The sequence below is a fragment of the Mirounga angustirostris genome, unplaced genomic scaffold (assembly GCF_029215605.1).
Source record: "Mirounga angustirostris isolate CCGP_5_RB_7025 unplaced genomic scaffold, mMirAng1.0.hap1 SCAF_15, whole genome shotgun sequence".
Lineage (NCBI taxonomy): Eukaryota > Metazoa > Chordata > Mammalia > Carnivora > Phocidae > Mirounga > Mirounga angustirostris.
The window spans coordinates 87,476,898-87,500,019 of record NW_026991723.1 but is presented as its reverse complement, the minus strand read 5'-3'; the positions used below and the strand labels follow the sequence as shown (position 1 = coordinate 87,500,019).

General features: G+C 58.6%; 1 long non-coding RNA gene across 3 annotated transcripts; it reads right to left on the bottom strand.

Annotated features, from left to right (window-relative positions):
• LOC123850070 (uncharacterized) lies at positions 1–22,648 on the bottom strand. Of its 3 annotated transcripts, none has more exons than XR_010407916.1 (4): positions 21,113–22,648; positions 6,611–7,031; positions 2,276–2,447; positions 1–1,150 (listed from the first exon to the last, which is right to left on the bottom strand). It is a non-coding gene; the product is annotated as an uncharacterized LOC123850070 (long non-coding RNA). The 3 variants fall into 3 exon arrangements; XR_010407915.1 differs by lacking the exon at positions 21,113–22,648 and adding an exon at positions 8,273–8,354; XR_008506782.2 differs by lacking the exon at positions 21,113–22,648 and having other exon boundaries at positions 6,611–8,238.
• Positions 22,649–23,122: the final 474 nt, after the last annotated feature.

The window sequence follows — 23,122 nt, the reverse complement described above, 5'->3', positions numbered from 1 at the left end:
TGGTGATGGTACCAGCTCGGCTTTATTGAGGCTTTCTGATGATGTGCTGGGCACTTGAACAGACTGTTTGTTGTTCCCGAACCAAGACTGGGAGGGCCCACCTGCGCGGGTACTGTCCTAGGTGCTGGAGGGACAGAAAGGAGTCCTGCCCTCGAGAGGCCCAGACTCCACCGAGGGAGAGCAGGCAACGGATAAATGAGTTATTGATTAAGTTAGAGGTCAGGTGGTAGGTGCTGAGAAGGAAGAGGAAGGAGAGCGAGAGGGGGCGGGAGGAGGCGGGCACGGCCAGGGCGAGCCTCGCTGAGGAGGTGGGTGGCGTTTGAGCAGAGCCCGCGTGGAAGTGAGAAAGCCATCCTGGAGAGGAATGTCCCGGAAAGGAGCAGTAAGTGCAAAGGGCGGGGGCAGGACATGCACCTGCGTCGGAGGCCCGGCAGGCATCAAATTCTCGGGACCACCCCGGGAGCTGGGCACCACGGCCCCGGTGGCAAGTCGAGGAACTGGGATTTGGCGAGTCAGCTCTGCTGCAGACATATTAACTTGTTTGATTGCAGGGTTTGCCCCACACCTCCTTGGGGGGTGTTAGGAAATAGGCGGTATACGTGTCAGATCATCTTTCTACAACTGGAAAAATTCCGAGTTCTCGAACCTTCTGCCCAGGGATTTGGGGTCAGGGATGACAGGCCTGTGTGACCCAGGTCTTCACCATTAGGGCTACACCATCCAGCCTGTCCCCCCGGAATCCCCATCTGTCTTATGTCACCTGCCTGACCCTGTTTTCCTCCTGCGCCAGCCCGTGGACGTGGGCGTGCTGTGTGCGCTTGCCCCCAGCTCCCTATTAGGCCCACGCTGTGCATTCGGAGTCAACTCCGGAGAAGCCACGAGCCAGGCCTGTGGCCGCGTCGCTCTGAGGCAGACCCAGAGGTGGCAGGCGCCCAGCTCATCAATGGATCTGCCAGCGTCAGCGCCCGGCGGCCACGAGGGCTGTTCAGGCGTGGACTTGCGCGGTCTGACATTTCCATCGATGGCCTGGATGAGGAATGAATGGCCAGCATCCTCCTTCCATCTCCAGCTGGGGAGGGGGGTGGTGGTGGTGCAGAATCAAAAATGACTCTGCAGAAGGGAGGCGTGGCTGAAGATGAGGACAGATCTGCTGGGGAAGGAAAAGGAAAACCCACTCAGCAGTGGCCTCCTCCCAGCCTCTCTGCCTCCAGGTTTTCCTTCTGAGCCATCCTGTGAAGATTCCAGATTAATCTTCCCAATTAATCCTCTTCCCGAGCCACCAAACCTTCGCTGCTCCCTATCCCTTGCTTCTTTCTGAAGGCCATTCAGTACACGGCCCCGCTGCCCCAGGAGCCCACCTGGCCGCCCTCGCCTCCGGGTCCTTGCCCACGCTGCTTCCCGCGTCTGGAACGGCATTGAAGACACACTCGGGGACCAGTCCCTGACATCAGAGGAGGCCATCTTTGTATAATGGGTCGGGCCTCTCCAATCCACCCAGGCTGCCCGCTGCAACATCCCCCTGATTATCACAGCCCTGCCTGCCTTGGGTAAGTGCCAGCTCCCAGCGGGCCTGGCGATCAAGGCCCCTCCTATCAGCTGGGCTCCAGCCTCATGGCTCCCCCCCACCTCCCTCCCTGGCCCCCCACTCCTGTTCAGGCTGACAAAGCCGCTCAGGGTTCCTGGGTCCTCTGAGATCACCCTGTGTTTCTCTCACTCTGGGACCTTCTTATGTGTGATTCCCTCTGCCAGGAATGCCTCTCCCTCCCTTCTAGGTCTAACTCTTACTGATCCTCCAGGGTAATATTGATTCTACCTCCTCCAGGAAGCCTTCTTGGATTTAGGGCCCTTCCCCTCGGCTCCCAGAGGCCCTGTGGCCCCTCAAGCATCATTATCATTCCCACTCTGGACGGAAATTGGCTGACTTGCCAGCCTCCTCTAGGCCAGGTCCACTAGACCTCCTCCAGGTCCGGTGATGACAGAGCCCCCACCTTGGCCTTTGTCTGCCCCAGCCTGGCCAGGGCTGGGTGCCCTGGAGGTGCTCAAGAAAGCCCAGAGGGAAGAAGTGGGAAATGACACAGAAGCTTCTACTTCGTGTCAAGTTTTTTCCGTGTAGCGCGACAGCCGTGGAGAGGTTCTGGATTACAAGGCCTCACTGAGAGAGCTAGGTCACCATCTGGCCACACCCAGCAGCCCTCCGCCATGCTCTTTTAGTCTGTATAATGGACATAATCCTGGGTCCTAGGTAACAGTGTCGTGAGGCTAAAGGAAATAATACCTGTAAAGTGCTGATCACAGCCCCAGGTATTCAGTAAGCGTTTAATATTTGTACCACTGGTAATTATTGGGGCTAGAGCCAGCTTCTGGGGCTTCACGTCGGGGCTCCTCCACTTGCTGGCTCTGCGACCGTGGGCAGGTTACTTAGGCTCCCTGGGTCTCAGATTCCTCATCTGTAAAATGGGACAAATCATAGGCTCATTCCCTTTCTCTCTCTCGTAGTGAGATTAAATAAATGTTGGGAGATTGAGTAAATGAACATTTGTACAGAGTTTGCACAGTGGTTGGAACAGGGAAAGGGCTGAGCCAAACGCTGGATATTATTACACCCCAAGGGCCTCAATTCTGACACCTGTGAGGAAACTCTAGCTCTTGGGGAAATCTTCCTGGGTTGCTGATCTGACCTGGGGCGGGGACAGACCTTAGAACTTGTGAAATGTGACTTCCCACTCTCTACACCTCCTGAAACCACTCCATCCGTGTCTGGTGGTCAGAGGTGCCAAGAAGTATTTCCTTGTACCTATCCTAAATCCCTCCTATGCTGATTCCTCTGGGTTCCCAGCCAGGCCCAGATGGAGAGATGAGGATAGGAGCGGGACGGATCCCGGAGCTGCCCAGCTCAGCCCCACGTCCAGCAAGGTGAGCGGCCTCCTGCTCCTGGGGGCCTACAGCCTCCTCCAAGGTTACCCAGCCAGAGCCAAATGGGAAACCACCTTTGTCCCCTGGATTTCAGGCCTTGAGGAAGGTGGGGGATGAGTGTGTGCCCGCCCAAGGGTGGGATGGGGAGAAGGAGCCCTGAAGGTCTGAACAGGAGGGAGGCAGGACTCCGGGGGTGGGGGTTGGCAGCCAGAGAGGGGAAGGGGTGTGGGAGACAGAGGGCGTGGAGCTGGGCCACAGGGCCGCAGGGCTGGGAAAGGGAGCCTCGGGGAGGCCGGGGAGGCGCGGGAGAGGGAGGCCTCATACCAGACTGTCTAGACACAGCAATTATTGTGAGCTCAGAACACCCAGGCTCTGCCGGCTCAGCTGAAAGGGAGCTTAACAAAGAGCCAGGAGAGGAAGAAAGCGGGGAGAAAAGCGCCCGCGGAGCCGGCTCCTCGCCTGTCGGGCTCTTTCTCTGCCCGGCTACCCTCCTTTGTGCTCCACCGCCGAGAAAGCCCAGCTCAGAGATGCCCGATGGAGACGCGGCTCCTCCTGGGCCCAGAGGGCCAGCCCTGGGTCACCGTGTGGGTTTGGGGGAGGGAGAGGCGGGTGTCCTGGAGGGGGGACGCATTTTGCACTTGTTTATTTGGAGGGCAGTGGCAATGGGAACGGAATTCCCAGAGGAGAAAGCAGACGGGGGAATGCAAACCCACGTCCCCCCACCCTCCTGCTGTGCAGCGCTGGACCCAGTCCACACTTCTCTGAGCCTTGGTGTTCCCATCTGCAAAAGAGGAGTCATACCACCGCTTAGCCCGTGCTGAGAGGGTGGCGAGTCTAACTCTTGCATTTTGGAGGGCTGCAGCTCATGCCCCTCATTACACTGATGCAGAAATGTCAGGGCCGCAAGTGACCCGGGACAGGCTACTTCTTTGCTAAGACCCTGATCTCCATCCCTTCTCTGCCATTGCCATTATTATCCCCATTTTGCAGATGAGAAAACTGAGGCACAGAGGCCAGAGCCACTTGCCAGAGCTCACAGCCAGTCAGCAACGGGTTTGGATTCAGGTCTGTCCCTTCATCTTAATTGTGACTTTATGATGTACCCCCAACCTGGGGGAGGGGGGCTAATGGTGGGTGGCAGGACTGATGGGAAGGCCACAGGCCACTGACCTAGGGTGTGCAGGGAGGGTCAGAGCTGCAGGTGGCCAAGCTCTGCCCCCAGCTGCTGCCTGGAATCAGGCTTTGGCTAAGCCACTCGCCCCACAGGCTGAGCAGACTTGCCCTCCCATCCTGGGAGAGGACAGACAGGGACCCGATGGGAAGTGGGTGCGGGTGATTCTGTGATGCCACAGCGAGGCCTCCTTGACACCCTACAGTCATTGCCCTCCAGCCAATAGCCCAGGAACCCCCCTTCCTGCTCCTGGGGGAGGACCTCAGAGGCTGGTCCTGGGTTCTAGAGTAACAAGGGGTGGAGGGGGCGGTGCTGGCTTTCCAGCGATGGGGGGGGGGGGCAGGATCCTCATCCATCACCCCCTGGTCCTGGAGGGGTTCGATGTGTCCCTTGGGTCTTGCCTCAAGTGGAGAGCAGGCCACTCTGTGCAAGGGACACATACTCACACACTCAGGTCCGGAGGCAGCCCCAGAACTGGACCCCTCCTCGCAAGCTTCAGTCATACACACCCCGTTCTCCAGCCTCAGGGTACAGGCACCCCAGTGAGCTTTGCAGATCTGGACTTTTCCCTCTGCTCTCTGGAACTCTCCCCAAACATCGGGCTGCCTCCGGGACAAGGGCCACAGTCTTGGGCCACACATCCTCTCTGAGGCTCTCAGGTCTGTTGCCCCAGGATCCCATCCATACCCCCTCCACCAGTCACTCTTCACCTAGTTAGCCACTCCTGGTCCTCAGGGAGTCCTCCTATGCCCCCCACAGAGATCAGGCCCCCCCTGGGACCAGCTCTCCCGGCCCCTTGGGCCCCTTGCGTGGTCCCCTCCCAGCCCACTGCCCTCTATTGTTTAACGCATCATTCTTAATGGCTTGCGCAGCTTCTGCTACTCCTGCAGGACTGTGAGCCTTCTGTGGGCCCGGCTGACTCTGTCTCCTTTGTCATCGTGTCCCAGCACCCTCCCTGAGGCCCCTCCCTGGGCTCGGTTTTCAGCCTGGCTCCACCCCAAGGCTGGAGAAAAGGAGCCCCTAGGTGCCTTCTGCCCTCTCCTCCAGAAACCTCTACTTCTGGGGACCACGGTGTTTTCAGGGCAGCCCTCCTGCCCCCTCTCCCTGTGGTCACCGCAGGGGTGAGGACAGGTCCCTGTGCTGCCTGTCAGCTGGACGGCACCCTAGGGCAGGGCTGCGGCTTGGCCTCGGCCCCCCACTCTCCCAGCCTGGTGCCTTGCACAGCCCTGGGTTGGTGACACCCCACAGGGTACTGCTCTCAGCTCAACCACGGGAAGGCCAGGATGGGCAGCTTGGGGTGGGTCCAGCAGGAGAGCCCCACAGAGCCCCGGGGGCGGGGAGAACAGCTGGAGGGGTGCAGGGAGGGCCCAAGGAGGTTGGCAGTGTCCCCTCCACATCCACTCCCCTCCCAGAGACCCCTGCCAGCTGGCCTCCCCCACTGGACTGGCCCTGCCTCTCCTTCCACTCCCCTCCATTACCCCCTGCAAGCCCCTCTCCTGCCAGCCCCTCTCCACCCCTCCCCTCCACTGCCCCGTGCAAGGCTCTCATCCTCTTCCCTTCCCTTCTCCCCCTTCCCCATCCTCTCCTCTCCTCTGCAATCCTCTCTTTTTTTCTGAGTCCTTCTCCCTCGCCTCCTTCCTTTCTTCTTCCTGGGTTAAAAATAATCCACTTTCTGGGAAGCAGCAGCTCCTGCTGAGCCGCCCCCCCCCCCACTTGGGAGCCCCTGAGAATAGCTTTCTGCGGTTCTCATCTCCAGCCCCTCCCCCCCGCCCCCTCCCCGCGAGCTGACTAATAAGCCCGGCCGCCGCGGCGGTGCCAGCTCCAGAAAGGCTTTAACCGCTTCGTGCCCGGCGGGCGGCTGGGAAGGAGCCCGGGTCGCGGGCAGCCCTGGAGGCGGGCGGGTTAGCGTCCAAGCCCCAAGCTCTGAGCAGCACGTAGCAGGCGCTCAATTAATATTGAACTTTGACCTCTGACTGCGAAACCCCCAAGTCCCGCTGCTTAGGCCGCTAACTTGGGGCTTGGTGGCAGCGAAGGGACATGGGGGACGGGGGGGGGGGGGCGAGGGGGGCGGTCAAGCGCAGATACCCAAGGGAGAGGGAGGAGCTGACGGGTTGGGCCCACGTGGAGGGTGTGACTGGGCCGGCGAGGCTCCCTCCGCTTGGCCCCGGGGACTCCTTGCGCCACCAGCTAACGCCCGGGCGAAGGGCGGGGAGGGGCTGAAAACTGTCCTGGGATCCAAGGACGTCCACCTCTGGTCTAGTCGTTGGCGATCACCGGCTCCCATCTTGCAAAATGGGAAACTGAGGCTCGGAGGAGGCAAGACGTCTCCGGTTCCTGCCGAAGACCTTAAGGGACCTAGGGTCCCCCGCCCCCCGAGACCCTCAGCTCCAGCAGGGGGGTTAACGCGGGTGTAAGGCTGGGGAGGGGACATCAGGGTCAAAGGTGAAGGGTAGGTGGGGAGAGAAGGAACGTGAGCGAGGCGAGGTCCCCGCCGGCCCCGCCCACTCCTCCCGGTCCCGGCATTACCTCATCGCGGCGCTCGCCCATTGGCTGATTCCCCCGGAGGCCGGCCCAATGCGGCGGAGCCCGTTAACCCCTCCCGCCCCGCGGGCTAGGCCCTGGCCCTGCCACTGGTCTCCGCGGCCTCCACGCGGCCTTCCGGCGCCCAAGGGCCACGGAGACCGGGGCAAAGCAACGGGGAGGGGGCAGGTTCGGGCCGGGGGGCTCAGTGATTAGAGCGCAGGTCGGACAGCCTGGCCCGGGCCCCTGGCCCGCTACAGGCTGTGTGACCTTGGGCAACCGGCCTCACCTCGCTGAACCTCCTCTGCTTGTTTTCTCAGCTGTATAAAGAAGTGAATGATGTAACTCCTGCCCTTCCTAATTCCTTCCCCGAGTACTTGCCAAATGCTGGGCACACGTGGGCTCTGCGTTCCATATTGCCTCCTCCCTGCAAGAGGTACAGTTATGATTATGGGTTTTCAGAAGTGGAAACCAGCTCAGAGCTGCGAAGCCGCTTCCCAAGGTCACACAGCAAGAAAGTCACAGAGCTGGGATTTGACCTCAAGTCTGTGTGTGTTCTGAGCTAGACTCCTACCCTCTGCAAGATACTGCTTCTGCTGTGAGGTGCTGCTTCTAGGAGCTCCTGGTCCTGCAGGAGGGTGGGGACTCACGTCCTAGCCAGTCAGACCACCACATGCATCTGTGACCAAAACCACAGCCCCAAACTGGAAAGCCAGGGCCTCCAGCGAGGGAAGGCTTACTGGAGGAGGAAGGGCTGGAGGTGAACTTTGAAAGGGCAAGGCAGACAAACACAGAGGAGTGGATGGAGCACAGTGGGGTCGGGATCCTGGGAAGGAAGCTTGGGGGATCCCCAGGAGTCAACCTGCTGGTCAAGGTCAGCCACTGGATGCCTGTCAGCGGGGACCAGGGAGGCTGCTCCTCTCTGGGCAGTCCTGGGGGGCAGGAGTACAAGCAGAGGCCCACATACCTCAGGTCTAAGTATTTACAAGTTATAAATCAAGCTAATAAACTGCGAAATAAAATATGTTCCATCTTCCTTCCTTGACAAATACACCTTCCTAAGGACAAATACAGCTGGAAGGCTGGGTTTGTACTCAGAAGTCTCAGACTCCTGGGGTCCATGCTAGAAGTAACAGCATGGGGAGAGACAGCCCTGGCCAGCAGCTGCCCACTGGGCCTGCCTTTTCTTTCATACCCCCCAGCTCTTGTCCTTTTCTGTGAGGCATGGACACTCCAGCCTGTGTGCATGAATTCTGTCCACACCCCCTGCAAACAGCCACCTCTTGGCCACCCCTAGAGCTCCAGGGTGTCCAAATGGCCAGCTCAGACTATCCTTTGGGGGGATGGACCCAGGAAGTGGGCTGGGGGCCATCAAGCAGGGAATTTCAGGATCCCAGGTGCCCAGATCATGGATCTTGGTCCCAAGGATTCCTTGCCCCATGAGGAAGGGCATATTGAGAGAAGGGCCTGAGGTGCCACTCCCTAAAGCCTGGAACTCAAGTCACCAAGGTCCCTGGCTGCTGTTGCAGCTGGAGTGGCCCAAGCTGGATGCAAAGTCATTCCTCCTCCTTGAACTGAACTCCTGACCACCACTTCCAGCCATGCACCTGGACCAGATCCCAAGTCCGTCCTGGATCCCTCCTCCCCAACCACTAGCTCAATACTTACCCAGACCCAAGGAGCTTCCCACCTAAAGGAGTCAGCTCCCTTCATCCTGTGCCCACAGCCCCCTCACCCCTGTCCGGGTTGGGCTCCCGCTCTCTCTCTGCCCCGCCCCAACCCCCATCCAATGTGCTCTCTAGGTCAAGCCAGTGGATCCTTCCAAAATGCAAGCCTGACCACTTCCTTCCCTTCTAACTATCCCTGGCTCTCCAGTCTCTCTGTGTCGTTCCCAGGCACCGGATGTCCGACCCCCTCTGCCACCTCTCCCCTCTCTTCACCCTTGGTCCCGAACTCCAGCCATGTGGACCTTCTCTCTAGTTTGGGCAGCTTTATGCCCTTTCTGCCCCAGGTCTTCATGCATGTTATTCCCTCCGCCCAGGACTGTGCTTTCTGCCCCTCGTCTTGCCAGCCTCAGGTCTCAGGTGTTTCCTAGCTGGACTGTGAGCACCAGGAGGGCAGGCTCGGTCTTCAGTGTTGACAGAGTAGGTGACACTGAAGGTTGCCTGGGCAGACAGGTCTGTACTGGACTAGAAACCGGAGACTGACAAGGACAGATGACAGTTCACGTCGATTGCATGCTTACTGAGTACCAGCCCCCGTTTTTAAGCATAGTATGTGTGTTCATTCATTTATTTCTCACAACTGCCTGTGAAATAGGACCTATTATTCTCTTCATTCTATAGAATGAGGACACTGAGGCACAGAGGGTTCAGGGACTCAGGCTGATAGCTGGCAAGCACGACCCAGATTTGAACCTGGGAAATTGAGTTCCAAACCCAGCCCCCATCTAGTTCCCAAATCTAGCTCCCACCTAGCCCCAGGAGGGTCAGTACCTTGCTGTGGGTCCCCGGGCCAGTGTCTCCCCCTCTCTGAGCTGGAGCTTTTCTATATGCGCAACATACAGAAAAATTGCCAAAGTGGTGATCCTTGAGGTCCCTTCTGGTTGCGACATCCTGGGGTCTCAGGACCCTTCCCGGGAAGGTTCCCCTGATCTGCCCTTTGGGGAGCATCAGTTCTCAGCACCCCCACCCAGGTCTCACGCCAAGGCTCTCTAAGGAGGTCCTGGGGGTGATGCCCAGGAGTTGGGTGGATGAACAGCTGGGTGTGAATTAGGCAAGGTGGGTGCTGGGACAAACCTGTTTCTTTGCTGACAAGACAAAAGCAGGGGGCAGCCGGGTAGGTAAGAGGTCAGGCTTCAGGCTCAGAAGAGGGTAAATTCTGGCTCTTCCACACGACAACCCCATGGCCTGAGGCATGGGCCTTCCCCCCTCCCAGCCTCGTTTCCTTATCTTTTGCGCCTCATCTGAGTTGCAGAAGCCTCAAGGGGCTGTTGGAATACCTCACAGTGCCTGGCCCACAGCAGTGGGGGTGGCCAGTACTGGGAGGCTGTGGTCAATTTTCCCTTTTTTTAAAAAAAGATTTTATTTATTTGAGAGAGAGGGGGAGAGCGAGAGATAGCGTGCTCGCGCGCGCGCGCGCGCGCGAGAGAGAGAGAGAGAGAGAGAGAGAGAGATAGAACTGCAAGCAGGGGGAAGAGCAGACAGAGAGGGAGAAGCAGGCTCCCAGCTGAGCACAGAGCCCCACGTGGGGCTCCATCCCACGTACCCTGAGATCATGACCTGAGCTGAAATCAAGAGTAGGATGTTCAACCCACTGAGCCACTCAGGCGCCCCTCAGTTTTCCTTTTTTAATCAGGGCATCCTAGCAGGTCAGAGTTGGGGCCCATGGCTCCCTCCAGCAAACTGCCCTTGTGTTTCTAGAACTCATCTGCATTTGAAACATTCAGCCCCAGCGAGGCAGGAGCTCCTGAGTATGCAGCTGGGTAACCAAATTGTCCCTGGCAGTCTTGTCATCCCGGCCAGCTGGCGCTGGGCCTCCATCTTGCAGGAACTGCTCATACCCCCCAGGGCTGGGCTGTCAGGTACTGGGGCTCATGCAGAGACTAGAGGCCTATGGGGCCTGAGCAGGGCAATCAGGGGCCAAGGGCGCTTGGAGCAGAGAGTCAAGCCTGGTTCCCCAAGCCAAGAGCTCTGCACACATCATCTTGAGGAGTCTTTACAACAGTCCTGCAGGATATGCACCCATTTTATAGGGGACGTCATGCCATGGAGGCTCAGAGAGGGACAGCGACTTGCCCCAAATCACACGGCCAGAAGGAGGAGTCTGGACCTTGCTCATAATTACTCTGCCCCCTGCTTCAGACAAAGGTGTTCCAACCATGTGCATAGACAGGATGAGTGAGCTAAGAAACATTCTGGAAGAAACCCTGGGACACACATGGGCCAAGGTACAGAAATGTTTGTAAATGAGCATGGGTGCCACCTTCTTTCCCATCCCAGCACGTACCCCACCCCTGCTATTGCTGATGTCCCGCTGCCCCCTTTTTTTTTTTTTTTTTTTTACTGGCTTCTTGTGGCCCTCTGACTCTGCTAGCCTCTAAGGCCGAAAGAATCGGCTGTTTCGTCCCTCACCGTACACCCAGCACATCATTCCAGGCCGGCACATGAAGGTTCCAGTGAGCACCTGTGAATGAAGGCATTCGAGCAGCACAGGGCTGCTCCACCTGGCCCTTCTGCGTGCCTGCCCAGTCCCCTCCCCACCCTGGCCTCTTGGTCTCCATCTCTGCATGTGGGGTGGCCCAGTGAGCTGCTGGGGTCCTGCTGGGTGTGTGTCCGGCAAATCATCTTTGTCCATCTCCCATAAATGCGTCTGCCTTGATGAAAGCAGGTAACTCTGCTCCTTCCCTAAGTTACTCATCTACCCTCCCTGTTCTCCTGATTCTGGTCACCCACCAGGAGAGGCTCGCCCTCCTACCCTACAAGTTTCTCCCAACCCAGTAGGGCCAGGCGCCGGGGTGGTGCTGGATGGAGGAAGAGATTTGAGGCTCCAGCCCAGTCCCCATCCTGCCCCCCCAGGGGAGACCAGCTGTCCTCCTGAAAGGCTCAGCCTGGAGCTTGGAACTGACAACACCCGTTATCTGTCAGGAACCCCAGCCAAATACCCCACCTCCAGGGCTCAGCACCAAGTGCCTCAGGGACCCAGTCTGCAGGAAGGGCAGGACCAGAACTCACCTGAGGAAAGGGTTCACTAGGGGATGAGCTGCACCCACCAAAGTTCCCGTCAGCCACAGATTCGGCCCAGCAGGGACCCGATGGCTATGCTAATGACAGTCACCATGACACTTCTGAGTTTCGGCAGGTGCTTTGAGCGTTACTCCATTTTACAAATGAGAAAGTTGAGGCCCCAGACAGAAGTGACCTTAAGGTTCTGGCCCAGTTCAAGTCACCACATATTCCAGAGGCCCTGGGCTGGGGTTGGTGGGGGTGCGGGTGTGGGGCCAAGCTGTTGTCTGGGTGGGAGGGGAGGTGACCAAAGCCCAGGTGAGTGTGACCTGTGGGTTACGAGGGCCGGGCCAGGAGCAGCTCTACAGGGAATGAGGAGAGCCCTCGGCAGACACGGGGTATGTACCCATTTGAGGGGGCCTCGATGGAGGTGGGACTGTGACCATGGGAGGAGGTCAGGGGTCCGGCCACTGATGGCAGGAGATTTGATGCAAGGCTCTCTGCCGGAAGGGAAGAGAAGGAAAAGGGTGAGTCTTGGCCTTCACTGGGGGCATAAATACCATGATGGGGGTCGGGGGTCAAACTTAGAGGCTGCAGGAGCCCAGAGGAGGGGCACCTATACAGCCTTGATGCGTGTTGTATGGTCTTTGTGTGAATATCGTGTGTGTGTGTGTGTGTGTGTGTGTGTGTTGTGGGGCGGTGGTAACTGGGACACTCCCAGGAAGGCGGGCTGAGGAGAGCTGGAGGCGGAGATGTTCCCTCAGGAAATGGGAGAGGAGGGTGAGAGTTCCGGGCAGAGGGGCGGGAACAGCATAGGCAAAGGCCTCAGGCAAGAAGGGCTGCCTGGAGCAGCAGAGGAGAAGCTTCAGTGAGGCTGGGTGCGGGCAGCAGGGCAGGCCTTTCTCGGCACCGGGGGCAGGTACCGGGTGGGGGTGGGATTGCGGTGGGGGGTTACAGACCTGAGCCTAATCCCCACTCAGCAGCCAAAAGGCTCTTCGTTCCCATCTATAAATTAGGCCCCAAGATCATGTGCCAAAGGCCCTAGAAAGAACCTAAAACTGCAGATGTTTGGGGCTTCCTCTGTGCAACTCTGGTGAAGGACTGGCTGGGCACTTGCTAACAAGGTGGTGGGCTCTGGGCCCTGGCCCAGGGCTCAGCTTTCAGCACCACTGGCCTGAGGGCACAGAAGCGGGAACAAGGAAAGGGGGGTCATCTAGAACCGGGATTTGAACCTAGGTGACCTGACTCCAAAATGGCCTCCTCACTTGCCTTCAAGAAACGACCAGAATCTTAATCATGCCTTAAGCGCTGCCCCATAGTGTTCACATAGCAATGTGGTCTTCCTTAGCTCATCTTTATCTTCAGAGATTCCACAGGGTTAGTATGCTAGATGATCATGCCTGCTTCAGAGATGAGAAAGCTGGCCAGAGTCCTATGGCCTTGGCCCAGACTCAAGCTCCTCCAGTCCTGCCTAGGAACTCCCCCACCTCTGGTAGGATGGGGGGCGGGGGGAGGGTTTCTCCGCATCTGCCCTAAGCCCCTAAGCCGCACCTTGCACATGGTAACAGCATGTGACACAGCAGAAAGAACTTGGAACTTGGGGCCCAGGAACCCAGCTCTGCTGCCCACTTGGCCGAGTTCCTTTCCATCTCTGGGCGAGGGTTCCTTCAGCTGCACAATTCACTCTCGGAGTCGTGAAGACTTGCCGAGCATCTGTGAATTAGCAGATAAGGAAACAGGAGTTCAGAGAGCTCAAAGGACCGGCCCAAGATCAAGCAATCTGCATAAGGTGACTCGGGGCTCGGACCCCGCCCGCCCAGGCTGTGCCCTTCACCGGGGTTCCTACTCCACCGCCCAGGGCTGACGTCCACGCCCCCAGCGGCCCGCAGCACCGGGCTGATGGGCCCCACGCGGTTCCAGGCCCCGCCAGCCTGACGTCAGGCCGGGGCAAGCGGGGCCCAGCTCTGCACAAACAGACGGCGCGGCCCGGGCCGGGGGCGGCTATGACTCAGGGCCCCGAGACCGGCCGGGAAGCGGAAAGTTTTGTGCAGATGACATCACCGGGCCGCGAGGGCGGGAGGGGGCCGGCTCCGGGAAAAGGAGGCCTGGCGGGCGGCCCGGCCTGGGGCAGAGCGCGGAGGGGCGCCGCGGGCGCCGCGAACCCCCGCCCCCAGCCCCGAACCCCGGCCCGCGGCCGCTCCGGCGATCGCCAGCAAGAAGCGGGCTCCACCCGCCTGCGAACACGCCGTGCTCCCCAGCGCTCCGGAGGCAGCGCATCCATCCTGCTGCGTCCCTGCATTTTAATTACCGCCGCATTAATATTCATGAGCCGGGACTCGAGGGGGACCGCGGGCTGTCATTTCCCTCGCCCGCGCACCCCCCCCCCCGCACCCCGCTTCCCCGGCTGAGTCGTGGGTTTTGTTCCTTCCCGTTCCCAGCCCTTCCCCTACCAACAGTTGGTGCACAGCAGATTTGGGGGGAAAGGGGGGAGTGAGGGTGAGCATGAGTGTGAGCAGGTGCGGGGGCAAGGGCACAGGGTGGGGGGCTGAGTGTGGGATGTGCCTGCGAGGTCTGTGTGTAAATGTGTGTGTGAGTGTTTGCCTGTGTGTCTGCTTGTGTGAACATGGATGTGTCTGCATGAGCGTGTGCCTATGTGTGAGTGTGTCTGTGTGTGTGTGCGTGTGCGTCTCCGGGCACCCCAGGGGCCGTGTGCAGGCCTGGGGGAGGCAGCTGCGTGTGCAGGTCTGGCCTGGGCTTGGGGAAGGGTCAAGGCTGTTGGGGCTAGCAGGGTCTGACTGTACAAACTGAGGAAACTGAGTCCTGGTGAGAGGCTGGGCCTTGTTCAGAGTCAACCTATAAGAAAGTCAATGGCACCTTGGGACCAGAGCCCGGGGCCCAGATCTCCCGTGCTGTTGTTGATAACATTGGCAGAAAGAGCGTGCTGAACGGGCATCTCTCATGTGACCTTCCCAGCAAACATATGCAGCAGGTGGTGCGATCAGTCCCGTGTGCAGAAGGGGAAACTGAGGCAACTGGTCTAGTAAGTGGTGGAGCTGGCGCTCAGAAATGTCTGAGTCCAGGACCCCCGGCTTTAAGGACCTCACCATGCTGCCTCCTGGGGAACTGTGTGGGGAAGTCCCCACTGGGGTGATGCGGGGGTACCTGAGAGTTCCTCGGGGCCCCAGGCACTGCCCATGCCCAGGTATCAGAAGGGATGTTTCATCAGAACCACAGCTCACTGTCTGCATCCCTCCCAAGTGGGGCCACTTTCCTATGGCTCTCCCAGCGCCGCCCCCCCCAGCCTCTCCCATCCCCAAAGCCTGTCCCAGCCACCCTGTACTTCTGAGGCTCCCCTAACACAGGAGGTCCGCTTTATAAGGGGACAGACAGATAGACTTAAGGCTCTTGGCCCTCCTTCCTGGGCTGGGGTCCGGCAATCGCTCATTCAAGTCATGCTTTCATTTGTTTTTCAATGTATGCTTAAGTGCTTACTATGTGCCAGTCCCTGAACTTGGCACTTGGGGATTCTCTGAGTTCACAAGCAGCCCACACTGCTCTGTTCCCAATTCTGGTCATCTCTACCCGGGATGGAGGCTCTAGGCTCTAAGGGGGGGCTCTTCATCTCTGTGCATGCTCACTAGGGGTGGGGGGGCTAGGGACACCTGTGCACAAAAGACAGTTTCCCACCTCAGCCTTGACACAGAGCTCCAGTGTGTGCTGGGAGGGCCGGGCAGGAAAGGGCTGTGTTTTTTTGGGCGGATGGAGAGCTGGCAAGGCCATGCTAGGCAGCCTGGATCTTTGCTTCTCTCTGCATCTGAACTTGTCCTTCTCCCAGCCTCTAAGCCAAATAATCCCAGGGGCTGCTTGATCTGTCTTTCCCTGGGTTGAGCCAAGGCCATCCTCCCTCTCACGTCCACCCTGCTCCAGTCCTGCCCTTTTGAACATCCAGAATAAGCTGACTGTTCCCTCCTCTCTCTGTCATGCGAGGCTGGGCTGGAACTCTCATCCCAGCCATGTCTCCTGAGCCTTTTCTCCTCTCCCAGGGGAGTTCCACATGAACAGAACAAAGATAAGGGGACTATAGGGGTAGTCTGGGGTTCTCTGGGGAGGAAGTAATGGTTTCACTGGGTTTCACAGGTCGAGTAGGAGTTTGCCCAGTGGATGGCGGCGAGAGGGGAGGAGGCATCCCAGGCAGAAGGAACGGCTCAGAGGGGTGACTATAGCCCCTAGTCCAGGAACCAGAGCAGGCCCAAGGCACAAAACCTAGGGGTACCTGAGAGATGGATTTTCTCCTGAGAAGCCTGATGGCAGTATAGCCTAGTGGTAAGGACTTTCAGGTGACCCCCCCACCCTATAGGAAACCACTCCCCCCTCACTGTGAAAGCTTGGGTGAGCAAGCCACTGAGCCCCCCGCCGCGTTCCCCATCTGTTAAATGGGGAGAGCCACACTTTTTTTTTTGCTGGATTATATTCAGATTTAGAGACCCTGCTGGTAAAGCACCTAGCACAGTGCCTGGTGCTAGGAGACAGTCTGTCCTCAAGGACACAGGGAGGCCCCTGGGATAACTGCCCCATTTAGCACAGAGTAGGACTGAAGTATCAGCTGGTGCCCCACAGCCCAGCCATTGGGTCGGAGATTGGTGAGGACAGACTTCTGGGAGCTGTAGAGACAGGCTGAAGCCACCATCAGTCAGACAAGAAGGCTTTAGGTTAAGAGGACGGCCCCAAACCCCACTCCCCCACCCCCGTGGCCCCACCTGCCAGATTGCCCATCACTCAAACAGCCGGGGAGCCAGCAGTCAGAGAGGCGGCCTGCCCACCAATCCTGGCTCACTCCTGCTACAGCCTCCCACGTCTCTCTGCTTCCCAGCTCCCCTCTTCCTTTTGAAAATGTCCTCTTTTTTTTTTTTTGGAATAGTTATACCTGTACAAGGCAAAAAAAAAAAAGTTTTTAAAGGAAGCAAGTTTGTGCAATGCATCCTGACCCTGTGCTTCTAGTCTTTTTGTGTATGTTTCCAGGACATTTCACCGCCTATAGAATTCTCTTTCTAAAACTCGGGGAAAATGATGTCCACCTCTGCTCAAGACGTTCCACGGCTCCCATTTTTACAGAGCAAAGGTCTAAGGCCTTTGCAGCCCAGCCCCGGCCTCAGCAACACCCCTCCTGCTTCTCTCCCCACTGCCCTCCCTGCTCCCGAGTGGGTTCCATCTTCTCGCGCAGCCATGCCTTTGCCCTTGCTGTGCCAGCCTCCAGGAGTGGCCCTGTGCCCTCCACTAAAATCCCTTGTCATTGCTCAAGGCCAGCTTTCTCTGCTCCCTGGCCTCTGTGCCTCCTCCCCCAGCTCCCTCCCTAGCCATCCGCCCCATGCCAACCCTCTAGACTCTCCTGGTGCCCCCGCAGCTTTGGTGGTACCTTTATGCTGGTGCTTTTCATGTTTAACTTTCAGGAGGCTATCCCTGGAGTCTTGCATCTATACTCAATTATGAGTTTCTCAAAGGCCAGGCCAGGCGTCCTTAATTTTATTGCCACCTACCTCGATATCTTACACATAGTAGGGGCTTGAAATGTTTTATTTTTAAAAGACACTGAGCTTGCTTTTCTTTAGGGATTCAGCCAGCAGATGAGGGTTGAATCCTGACTTTCTCATTTCCTAGCTGTGTGTCCTTGAGAAAGTGAATCGACCTCTCTGAGCCTCCCTATTTCATCTGGAAAATAAAGTGAATAATAAAAGTTCCCTCCAAGAGTAACTGTGAGATAGCAGTACTAGCCTGAAGCAGAGAGCAGTTGACATGTTCTACTCATTAGTACTACTTACTCCACTCATTCATACTCATTAGTGTTACTTGACCTTGTCCTTGTCTCAGGTCACCTGCCTGGTCTGGGGCAGCGTTGGGACTTGACCCCCATTTTCTCCCCCTCCAGTGCTCCTTATTTCCCTCTGCTGAGTAAGGGTCACAGGCCACTGTCCCTGTTTCCTGATAGGAAGCACAAGGTTCAGAGAGGCTGATTGCTCACCCGGGATCACACAGCCCTGTGAGCAAAGCAAGGGTCAGGATGTTTGCCAGTTCCCCGGGGGCTCTCCAGGCCCCCACAAGCCCAGTGGGACCCACCATCCTGGCTGGGGTCCTGTTCTCCTCCTGGTACCCAAGGAATCAGCCAAGTGGGGCCCCCAGAGGCCTGGTGGCTTCCACAATTGGGAAAGTAACTAAAGCAAACAGCCCCCACTTATGGGGTTCCAGGAGTTGTGCTAAAGGCTCATGGGCACCATCTCCTTCAATCCTCACAGTGACCCTGTTATCCCATTTTCCTGGGGTGCTCATTCAGACTTCCTGGGCACAAGGCCTTGCTAAAGAGGGGAGGGGTTAAAGCCCTGAGCCCCACACCGACTACAGGGGCCAATGGGATTTTGCCCATGCTGGAGCAGCTCTGGGGCTGGACCTGGAGACCAGGTGCCCCCCAGGGTTGGGGTGCTTCCTGGGTCTCACAGAACATCTAGGGGGCCCTCCCCAACCCTGGCCCTGCAGAGCCTGTCCAACTGCATCTGGGAGCCACACCCAAACTCTTCCAAGCTCTGCCAGGGAGACTGGAAATTTCTGCTCAGCAGCTTCTCTGGGATGATTTCGACACTCAGCTCAGTGGGGGTCGGGGAGGAGGAGCCAGGCTGCTCAACAGGCTCAGCTTTCTCAAGCTCAGCTTGGTGGGGGAGGGGGGTGCAGGAAGGGGGGCCTTGCTGGGCCTCGGAGAGTCCCTCAGAAATAATAACAACCAACCAGCTCCAACAACAGTGACCACGTACTGAGAGCTTACTGTGTGCCAAGCCCTGCGCTAAGTGGAGACTTTCATGGCCTCATGGAACCTTCCAGTGTCCTGGCCAGGCTGGCACAATTACTAACCCATCTCACAGATGAGCAAAAAAGGCTCTGAGTGGTGAAAGCAGCGGCCGCAGGCCACAGAGCTGGGAGCTGAGGCCAGGCCGGTGACATCCCAGATCTCTAGGTCACTAACCGGCTGGGGGCTGGCAAAGCTGGAAGGGGCCAGGTGGTGGCTGAAGTGGGGGAAATGCTGAGGGTCCCTAAGGGAAACTCAAGTACACAGAAGACATCCATGACTTGCCCAGAAACTCTCGTCTAGGGGAAGGCATGCTGGCAACTGGGGTCCCTGTCAGCATGGAGGAGTGTCCTCCTGGGACACACTGGGTCCCCCTGGAGATCTCAAGGGGTCCGGAAACTTCTCTCTACTACTGGTCCTGGTAAACCAGTAACTCCAGATACATACTCTCACCCCCCAACACTCTTCATCCTTCCCCCCTCCCCGCACCCCTAGCCCGGTGGTTGTCTGGCTCTGCACGGTCAGATGGACAGGCATACCTAGTACCCTAGTGGGGCCCCTGGCAAAACGCCCCGCTCAAATTCAGCCCGTTGGCTAGGGCGCCTCTCCTGCGGGCCCGGCCCTCAGCCCCCAGGCCCGAAGTCAAACGGGGGGCGGGGGGGGGGGGGGAGGCGGTGTACGGCCACTCTCAGGCCTCAGGCAAAAGAGAGGAGGAGTGAATCAGATACCCCGGGGGCGGGGGCGGCTGAGCGACCCGCAGCAGCGATGACCCTCACTGGGCTCAGGTCCCCCACTGTTCGATGGGCACACGGGTCCCTTCCGTCCGGGGCAGGTGAGCGCCCACGGAGCTCGCTGGGGGCCAGAGGGGGCCACCCGAGGCCTCGCTCCCCGCTCCCGCGCGGCCCGCCACCCCCGCCCCCGGCCCGCGCTCCTCCCCCGCCCTGGGCCCGGCCGCCTAGGGCGAAGCGTGCAGGGCGCGGCGGCGGCGCGGGCCCAGGCGCCCAGTTCAGCGGAAAGGAATGTCTTGCTCGGCGGGGGAGGCCGCGGCCCCCGAGGCCGTGCAAACCCCGCCGCCCTCCCCGGGCCTCATTTATTGCGGCCCTAAAGCCCGGCTCGTTCCGCCGGCCGCGCCGCTCGCCGTTTCCCCGGGATGACTCACCCCCGCCCCCGCGCCCCGCCCGGCCGCCGCCGCCACCAGACCCCCGCCCCGCGCTCGCCCAAAAGCTGGGGGGGGTCCCCGGCTGGGTGAGTGGGGGGTGCGCGCCCCGCCCCCACGCCGCGGCGGCGCGCCCTCCCCCGCCCGCCCCGCCCCTCCCCTCCCTTCCCCTCCCCCGCCCCCTTCCCGCGCCGCCCGCCCGCCCGCTCCCTCCCCTCCCCCCCTCCATAACTCAAAAGCTTGTCAAGCTGGTTCCAGACTCCTGGCGCCGGGCTCCGCTCCAGGAAAGAAAAAAAGGAAAAAGAAAAAGGGAAAAAGCCGGCGCGAGGGAGCGAGAGGGAGAAAGGCCCGCGGAGCGAAACTCTGCGCCACTTGCGCGCCCAGCACAGCGGGGCCCCGACCCCCTCCGTCGCCTCTAACCCTAACGGGGAACCCCGCACCCCGGGGCAGAGGGCGCGTGCGCGGCGCAGATCCATTATTTATGGGCCAATCAATTATTTAGCCGTCCCGGGAAGAGAGGCGGCTGCCGAGACCACCCCGCCGGAGGTCGCGGCTCTCCCGCTGGGCCTCGGGGGTCGGGAAGCGTCCCCACGCCGGGGGTCCTGTTCGAGAAGGCTGCCTCGGGGTGGGCTCCGGGAGGAGCGCGGGGGAGCCTGCAGAAGCAGGACAGGCGGCTCAGAAACCTCCCAATGAGGCCGCGGAGGGGGTGTAGGGGCTGGCGGGGTGAGAAAGACCTGGCTGGGTGGGGGTGGTGGCGTGGGAAGAGCCTGGCCTGTGAATTCTTTCCTTCCTTACTTCATTCATTCCCATCTTTTTTGCGAGCCCTCTGCTGCCATGGAGCCCACAGAGAGGGCTGGGGTAGGAGAGGGTTAAGAACTGGAATTTGGAGTTAGAGCTGGGTCCAATTCCTTCTGTATCTTGTATTCACCCCTGCTGTGTCCCCTTAAGCTAAGGACTTGCCCTCTCTGAGCCTCCACTTCCTCTTGGGCGGGATGGTGAGGAGCAGCATGAGGGCTTGAAGGAGGTGATGTGAGGATTCAGGGAGATGGGGCAACTGGGCAGGGCCTGGCGTAGAGTCGGGATGGGGGTGGGTCCTCTTCTCACACTGAAGGAAAGATCCCTAGGTCCCGAGTATCCCTCCCTCTCCCCTAACCCTGTTTCTGGATAACCTGCATCCTCTCCTGGTCTGAGACATTTGAAGGTCATTATCAAAGGCACGTCAACCCCAAGGCCTCTGCCCAGGGCCCTCACCTCTGGCTGGCTTCTCACCAGCCTGGCCCTTCAAAGGCTAGTGCATCTGACAGCCAGAGGGGTCTGCCCCAGGCTCAATCTAATCCTCTTGTCTTCCCTCCTCTGCAGCCTCCTCCCTCCCCCACCCCCCATGTCCTCCATTCTGCTTCTAACTGGCCCCTCTCTGCTTCCAGTCTGGGCTGGAGAGGTTTGGCATCCTGAGGTCATGGAGGCAAGGGGCGGTCAGAATAGAAGTGGGGCTCGGCTCTCAGGAAAGTCCTGGCTCTCCAGGGGACAAACTTCTCTCCTATCCAGCGAGCTAGTATGTTCTCCTTCCAAGGCTCGGGAGCTAAGGACGCTTCCCGAGGGGCTCACTGTCTTGTCACCAGATCTTGCGACAACTGTATGAGGTGGGCCTCGGCGGATCCTGGTTTGCGGGGCCTAAAGCTTTTACAGTCTTGGGGACCCTCTTTAAAGAAAGTAATGCGAAGTTATGAATACACATTTAAACCCAGGGGCCTTGGCAGGGCCCAGGCCAACGAGAGTCCCTGGGGCTAAGGCATCCTTACCTTCTCGGTAAATCACCACCGCGGGCGGCTGGTGGCATTGGCGTCCCTTTGCAGAGGTGGAAATAAAGCTTAGGAAGGGGGAAGTTGCCCGCCCAAGGTCACACAGCTTGAAAGGATAAAGCTGAGCCCACAGGCAACACTGAACCGCCTCAGTGCAAATTCCACCTTACGGCCTCATCTACCACGTGTCCCCGCCCCAGCACAGACAGGGTCACGACCAGCCTGCGCCCCTCCCTCCCCAGGCCTTCATGCCCCAAGGCTCCAGCCTGGGAGACTTTCTGTCTTGTGACAACAACCACACAGTGCTAGGAGGTAGGTCTCCTCTGACCTTTTAAATTCCCACAGCTGTCCCTGCTCATTCCAGAACTCAGGCTTCTCAACTGACCCTTCGGGAACACCCCCTAGCAGGCGGCGAGCTCCCTGGGGGCAGGGGCCGGTTCTCTCTGGTTTGGCTTCACATTTCTGGGTCTGAGCTTCTGGTTCAGGAACATCTATTCCCAGCTTGAGGGGAGGGGAGGCAGAGGCAGTGAGAGGTTGTTCAATTGCACGTTCCTCTCCAGACCTACCGAATCAGGCTCTCTCAGCCCAGGGCCTGGGGCTCTGCATTTCACAGCTCCCTCCCGTAAAGCTCAGTAAAGTTTGAGACTCCCTGACTCAGGGGCCAGAAAGGGCAAAACATGGTATCTAGACCAAGCCCCTCTCACAAAGGGGATTCGCACCCCCAACTCCGGCTAATTTTTACCAGTGTACCAAACTCATCTTCCAGCTGAGAGCTAATTGTTTCTAACACTTATTAAAGACCTACTGCATGCCTGGGACTGGATCTGAGGCTTCAGATAGTTGACCTCATTGGACACTCAAAAAAAACCCTAAGAAGTCGGGACAGCTATTATCCCCATTTTTACAGGTGGAGAAACTGAGGCCTGGGGAGGCGAAGTGACTTGCAGGGGGACACAGCACTGGGGAATGAGGAGGCTAGAATAGGAACATAGTCTGCAGGACCAGGGACCTCAGGAATATAGCTTACAAGGGTCTTACGAGAATATCCAGAGATGAGAATTTATGCACCAGCCCAAGAACGGCTTGGAGAAATCAAACATGCTACAGTCACTATAGGAACCTCAAGCTAAGATATGCAATGAAATTAGGCCACAGACCCCAAAGAAATCTAATCAAGTAGGCCTCTCCCTGGTATCTCAGTCAGCTTTCTGGGGGGCGGGGGAGGGGGTGTATTTGTGAAAGGATTTGCTGTATTTGCTTCAGGCAAATCTTTGCCTTTCCTCTGCCTGCGGTTTTGGTACAAAAGGGAAGGATCCAGGCCAGCAAGAAGAGAGAACCAGGCTGGTGGTGGGCAGGTGGGCATTGCAGGCCAGCGAGGCTCCCTGGGCTTATCTGCGGGGCTGTTCTCACTTCGCTTCCCCAGAACCAGTACTCTGTGCTGATTTTTGCTCTAAGAGGCTGATGGAGGCACCAGGAAGGTTTCAGGTGGGGAGGGGCCAATTTAGTGGCTACTGCTCCTATTGCCTGAGGGGCCAGCCCGAGCAGAGGGTGTGGACTTGTTCTAGAAGGACCCCAAAGGCAGAACCAGTGGAGGCCACCGAGGGAGGTCGGTTTTGCCTCACAAGATAAACTAACCGGGCAGCCTTGTAGGTAATGAGTGACCCGCCTGGGGAGGTATTCAAGGACAGGCAGGGGTGTGTGGGGCTGTGTGTACAGAGCCATGACTCAGGAAAAGGATTGGATGAGGCAACTTTGAGATCTTTTTCAACACTGAGAGTGGGAATTTCCATTCCTAACATAACTGACCAACCCAAGTGGGACGGACGGGAAAAATTAACAGAGAAGGAAGGTGGCAGGGTAAAGTGCCCCGAGTAGGAACCCACAGACCCTGGAGAGGCACCCAGGTACGCTGAATCAAGACCCCGCCCTTGGCTTCCAACAGAACTGCCGTTTCTTGACACTCAAATGTCCTCTTGTCTCTTGCAATCATCTGTAAACGTCCATGAACCC